This window comes from Podarcis muralis, chromosome 5, assembly GCF_964188315.1.
Source record: "Podarcis muralis chromosome 5, rPodMur119.hap1.1, whole genome shotgun sequence".
In the NCBI taxonomy this organism is placed as follows: domain Eukaryota; kingdom Metazoa; phylum Chordata; class Lepidosauria; order Squamata; family Lacertidae; genus Podarcis; species Podarcis muralis.
The window spans coordinates 36,006,999-36,014,017 of NC_135659.1; positions in this window are offsets into that span (position 1 = coordinate 36,006,999).

Consider the following 7,019-nt stretch of genomic DNA (forward strand, 5'->3'; position numbering starts at 1 on the left):
ATTTCTGAAAAGTGTCAATGTGTTACAGGATTTAAACCCTGCGATACTTCAATAACAGCTAATAAAATTACTTTTGTCAAAATCTTAACATCTCAAATGGGAATTCCAGAATATATTTTATGTGCAGCAAAAGATGCAGTTTTTCCTGTACAATCACTTTTATGAAGCATGTCTCTTTTTTTAAAAAAAAAAGAAAAATGAACATCTTAGCTTATAAAAAAAACTAGTTTTCAAAGGAATGCCTTGGACTAAATACTGCAGGTCTGGTTGTTGTTTTGTAATGCTGGAATGATATTTTCCCAAAAGTTAAAGCTCTGTGTACATAACATTTCCTGCCACAGTCCAGTTATTTTTGAGAGGTGGGCCATCCCTAGTACAGTCCTGGTCTTGTTACTGCCGTGGCGGTTGTCTAACCAAACATCGTATACTGGCAGGATTCATTAGCTGAAAACATCCCAAACTAACAGCTACATTCCTCTTAGGGCCAATTTGTGTACTTTGTAAATAAAAAAATAAATACCAACTCAAGAAAATCACGTGCACATGTTTTTCAGAAGATCTGGACACCCTCATCTCTGTATCAGAGAATGCTTAATTGTTTAAATCTGTTTCAGTATTTTAACTTTTGTCTGTTTTAAAGTATAGCTGTGGGGGGGTTTTCTTGATATCCTTGTTTTAACTTTGCTTTGAGGGTTCTTTTTTGTTGTTTTTGTACAATCAAGTTATGAATAAATTTTAAGAAAGAAAGAAAGAAAGAAAGAAAGAAAGAAAGAAAGAAAGAAAGAAAGAAAGATCTGCTTGGGCTCGCCAAAAAAAAAGGTTTGAGCGGGTTTTGAGCAACAGTCCAGTGAAGGTGCTTGCCTGGTGTTAATAGGCGGGAAGTTCTAAAGCATAGCTGCTGCCACACTTGCAAGCGTGGAATGCACCTTGCATGGCACTTGTAAAAATGCAAGTTCAAGGTTCAAACTTTCAAGTGGGCATGTATGTGCAAAAGCAATCCTTCAAATCAACCCATCCCAAACTGTTGAGGGCTTTGAATACAAACATTAACACCTTGAATTGGGCCTGGTCCTAAATCAACAGCCGGTGCTGATCCTTGAACAACAGCAAGCAACACGTCTACTAATAATATACTACTAATAATATAATTATATAATAATAATAAAAAGGGACGCAGGTGGCGCTGTGGGTTAAAGCACAGAACCTAGGACTTGCCAATCAGAAGGTCGGCGGTTTGAATCCCCACGACGAGCTGAGCTCCCGTTGCTCGGTCCCTGCTCCTGCCAACCTAGCAGTTTGAAAGCACCTCAAAGTGCAAGTAGATAAATAGGTACCGCTCCGGTGGGAAGGTAAACAGTGTTTCCGTGCGCTGCTCTGGTTCGCCAGAAGTGGCTTAGTCATACTGGCCACATGACCCGGAAGCTGTATGCCAGCTCCCTCAGCCAATAAAGCGAGATGAGCGCCGCAACCCCCAAAGTCGGTCACGACTGGACCTAATGGTCAGGGGTCCCTTTATCTTTACCTTTAATAATATACTGACAATATTTTACTATACGGTTTCAAAATATTGACTGGGGGAAGGCATTCTGCCTCCATTTCAGTGATCTATGACAGTGACTTACCACTCCTACCATTCCTGTTCATGGAACATTTATTTGATCCTTATTCATTTGTGACTCCATGCACATATTATATGTCTTCTGTTTATGAATTTTGAAACAGTATAGTAAAATATTGTCAGTACAGTATATTATTAGCTGACGTGTTGCTTGTTGTTGTTCAGAGTGTTCTATTCTGCAACACGGGGTTTTCTTTAGTGCTGATCTTTGAGCAGAAGTGTAATACGCTGACAGGATCTCCCTTCTTTTTCCCTCTTCTTCTGCAGAAATTGTCTTTTAGATCAGGGCCGAAGAGTTGCTGTTTGGGGAAAATCTACACGAGTAGTAATAAAGCCTTTTCTTGCACACCTGCTCCTCTTTTTAAGATACGTTCAAACTAATAAAAGCAAGAAACATGATTATCTTTCCCCACTATATTAACTATATTTATCCCTTTGGCTGAAAGGAGATGTCCATTGTTGCAAAAGTCTCACCACCTATCATAGTACAGGATCAAGTGATGGCTCGGGCATTCCTTGATTTCAGAATTCAACCACATGAAACCAGTTAATCCCACATGATTCAACTGCAACAGCTGCCTTCCTGAACAATGTCTTCTCCAACTTTTACAGTACACCAAGATCTTTTATTTGAAGGTTATAGCTCCCCTTAGTATTTTACCAGCACTGATTGATAGTGAATCATGCTCTCTTGAGAAGTGAAAGAAAGCAATGGTTGAAATTTCTCTGTGTAAAACATTTGTCTGTTATTTGACAAGAGAAAAACATTATTGTTTTCATTTAAATGGTTTTTCTTTTTTCACAGAACCTTGAACAACTTTTTCAATAGAATATAGGACATAATATTATTTCTTTCTTTTATCCAGACCTCAGCTGAAGTACTTTAACCAATTCAGAAACAATTGTCTACAAATTTGAGGTCGCAAGGAGAGATCCAAGGGGGTAGACCAATTCCACCTCAATCCATGTTAACTCTAAATTGCTGGATGCTACTTGAAAATACTCTAAACCAGAAAGCAAATGGCTGGAGTAGGTAATTCCTCAAAATCCCCCTCCCCACACCGGCTCTCTTTTTAATGCAGCCTTCCAAACGGCTTGATAGTCCGCTGCTTAACTAAATGCCTTCCCACCACCTTTTGGCTCATTCCCCCACAATTTTTTTTGCTATTCTCTCTGCCTCTGGTTGAAATGGTGAAGGCAGGAGCCTGCAAATCAGGAATGAACTAAGTGCGGACCAATAAATTTAAATGCAAGCCAGTACGTTTGCCTCTCTAGAATGTGTTCTTGAATTCTTGCTTGTGTGGATGGAAGATGGAGAGGCTGTTGAGATATAGGAAGTCTCTGGCTTTTTGTTGGCCCCCATATAGCCTACTAAGGTTCACTGGATATCTTTTCAGTGCCAGCTAAAGATCTTTTTACTGCCCTTTCCAAAATTGTTGTTTTTGCAGGTATGCTGTTGCTGCATTTTTGCTCTGTTATTAAATTCATTGTTTGTACTCTGAGGATCCCAAATTCACAAAGAATTGCCTTAAAAAAATTATGCATGTTTCAGATGCAATTAACCTTTGCATGGGTCCAAATAATAGAAAGTAGCAAAACACATTTGGCAACGATGCAGTGGCACTGCAGAAAATATGAGTTTGACCTACATTGCCCTGAAGTGATTACCATAATAATCCTCACAGTTTAAACCTGCTGGATATCATATTTTTCCTTGTAATGATTTTAACCTGCAATCCTATACACAGTTGTCTGGGAGCTACTCCCATTAAATTCAACAAGGCTCACATCTCAGGAAACATGTATACGATTGCCCTGTTAGTCATTGCTTCCAGTGTTCACAGTGTTTTCTTAAAATGACAGCCTTCCTATGACCATTCTCTTTGGCTGACCCAGCTATAATATTCCTGCATTATGGCTTTCCTCTCTTTTTTTTTTTTTGCCTTATCCAGTTCTGCTATTAATTTGCAAGTGGTTCTGCTCCATACACTTGGCAGAAGTGTCCTTTTTCCACAGTGTACTTCTCCAGTTACTCTTTGATTTTTCTGGTTTATTTATTATGCTAGCATGGTTTTCTCTTGCATTTGCCATGGTTGTTTTCTCTTTCTTTTGTGCACTGTCTCTCTCTGGCTGCAGACACGTCGATGTAATTCTGGGCCCCACTTCATAAATAAATACAAAATATTAATAAGCCTTGATAAAACCTGGGAGTTTTCACATAATAAAACAACAACAACAACAGATTTTCTCAATAACCCAGATCCAAAGATATTTGCGTTTTCGTATTTGGCTTTTGTATCCTAGACCTAGACATTAGCAAACCTTTTCCCAACTACCTCTTCTGGAAAGTCTAGAGGGAAACAATGGTATAAAACATTTTCCTTAACTGAAACTTTCAAGCTTCTAAAGGATAGCAGGGCAGAATGTGCGATGCACATCAATCCATACAGAAAAGATCAATCCATACAGAAAAGTGGCATTTTGTGGACCAGAAGTCATTATGCAGTGGAGCAATGGGGATGCACAACCATGAGGCGGGTTGAGGCCATTGCCTCAGGCGATAAATCCCTCCAGGCCGCTGCCACTGCTGTGCTCTCTACCTTCCCCGCCCCCTCCACCTGTGCCTGTAACATCCGGGGTATGACTGCCCAGTGTAGGTGGGGTGAGTCATTTTGCCTTGGCCCACCCCTGGGAATGCAAGAGCGGCAAGTAAATAATGACAGACACAAACTGTGGTTTGGATAGAATAAGGCCACAACTTTACTGATTACAGTGCAACAGGTTTGGCCCAATGATATTGGGCATGAATCCATGTGATCAAGCACCCATGTGCCTGCTGGTTACATACATGTAACGTATTTATGCAATAGATCAGGGTTTCCCAACCTTGGGTCTCCAGCTGCTGTTGGACTACAACTCCCATCATCCCTAGCTAGCAGGACCAGAGGTTAGGGATGATGGGAATTGTAGTCTAAAAGCAGCTGGATATCCAAGGTTGTGAAACCCTCAAATAGAGGGTGGGTGAGTGGGAAGCTCTGCTGAATACTGGGGTAGGGTGGTTTGGCGCACCTGCCTTTTGTGCTGCAGAGGCGGGCCAGACCTCAGTAGTCTTCACTCTGGTCCACCTATGGAGCCCCACCGCCTCTGGGAGCACACCAATGAAGCTGGTTGGCTCCCCGCATTCTCAGTTTTTCCACGTCCCACACACGTGGTAGCATGATGTTTTGCACCACACAGAAGACTCTAGAGAATTCCCTATCTCCCACCACCATGCCATGACTGCAAGGACCATTTCTGGAAAGGTAGGAATGGCAATTTCGGTTGTGCTGCAACAGATGTGTATAGTTAGCCATCTTTGTAACTGTACATGTGTCAGTTTGGCTTCAAATGCTATAGGTTGGCTGCAGGTCAGTTAGATAGTATGCAACTGTTCTGTACATGGTGCTAATTGTAACTGCCTGGCCCATGCTTAATCTATTCATATGCTTGGTTGCTTAGATACAACTAGACTCCAGAGAATTCATTTAAATCCACAAACCATTCAATAGCACCCTCCAATCTCTCTTGCAGATGAAAACAGGTCCCCTCCCCCCCCCAAAAAAAAAACTTGGTTCATTTTCAAATTATTTTTTCTGCAATACTTTAATCAATTAAATCACAGACAGAATAGTAACTGCTAATATTGTAAACTGTTCATCATACCTTATAAGCTATTCCCATAGTCACCCGAAAAGTGTCTTTCAAAGACTGTAGTAAAAATTTGGTTTCATGGGCACAGATAAGATGAAAAAGCCAAGCTGACGGTTGAGGGTACCTAACAACCTGGCAATCTTAATATTTCATCAGCATGCGTTGACATGGCATAATTATGTTCTGTTTTAGGCATGCTCTTGATTGATTATTATGAAGAAGCCCTGTTCATCTTTTAACTTGGGCAATATTATTAGTTCATTACAATTGCAAATGCTTCCACTCTTTGGGCAATAAAAGTACCTCTTTGAATAATTAAGAGAACATATAAATGAATCAGTTGATGCACTGAAGGTTTTATGTCTTCAGTAATGCAACAGTCTACTTGCATATTTCCCTAAACTTTCAAATTATGACTGTTAGGGGGAAATTATGGAGGTGTTAACCATATACTTTCCCTTGAACAAAAGCCTTTGCTTTCATAAAATGCTAGCTGGGGTGAGATGTATTCTGGACTGAAAACCCAGTGGGGCATAGGGGAACTTTATTGTCTTGCTCTCCTCTGCATCGTGTCCCATGCACCTGCAATTTACAGTGGGGAGCTGCCATTGAAGTGAATGGAAGAAAAGGTTTGCACTCAACAGCAGACAAAGTGAAAAAGGTAACATGTGATCTGTACTAGGCAACTAAATATTGCTTATTATCCCATCACTCTTTTAGTTAGTCTGAAACTCCTTTGACATATTCAAATTTAATGATAGTTGAGATTAGAAATGCACTGCAAAAGGACCTACAGTGGTACCTCGGGTTACATACGCTTCAGGTTACAGACTCTGGTAACCCAGAAATAGTGCTTCAGGTTAAGAACTTTGCTTCAGGATGAGAACAGAAATTGTGCTCTGGCGGCGCAGCAGCAGCGGGAGGCCCCATTAGCTAAAGTGGTGCTTCAGGTTAAGAACAGTTTCAATTTAAGAATGGACCTCCAGAATGAATTAAGTACTTAACCTGAGGTACCACTGTAATCCTGGCACTGCATTAAAATTTATTTGTTATGGCCTAAGAGAGACAGAGACAAGCTGGTAACCTCTTCTCTGGAGTGCACCATTTTGAAAGCTGAAGCATTCAAAGTTCTGAGCCACAGACAGACATAATGAAGGTCAGATTACAATCCTGCTTTCTTCATCTCCTTGACCCAGAAGACGCAAACAGCACCAATAAAGTGATGTCACTTGCTGACAATAGGAAACTGCAGCTGACAGGCAGTAAGAGTCTAGGGCAATAAAAAAAAACAACTGTAAGGACCTCAGACTTATAAGGATTACATTAAAACAAAGAAATGTGGATCGACGTAAATTAGAAAATACTGAGAGACAGAGAGCAGGAACTGAAGGCAGGATGAATGTACACGTTCATGCTTATATAAAAACCAATGGGATCCAATTCCAGAGCAGACTAGAATGAATAAACACTATTTTTCCAAACCAGGGAAAGGGAGGTGGGTGAGAAGCAAAAATAAATAAAAAGTTTTATAGTCTGTAACATATAAATGAGCACACCACAGAAAGAGAGAGAACAACAACAAAAATTGTTCGTTTTCAAGGGTGTCAATTTGAATAATATATTGGGAGTGGGGCTGCTGCTGAGCCTGTAGTGCTATTAGCCTGAATTAATACTTGCAAGAAAGAGTCACTGGTGCTGTGTTTTGGGATGG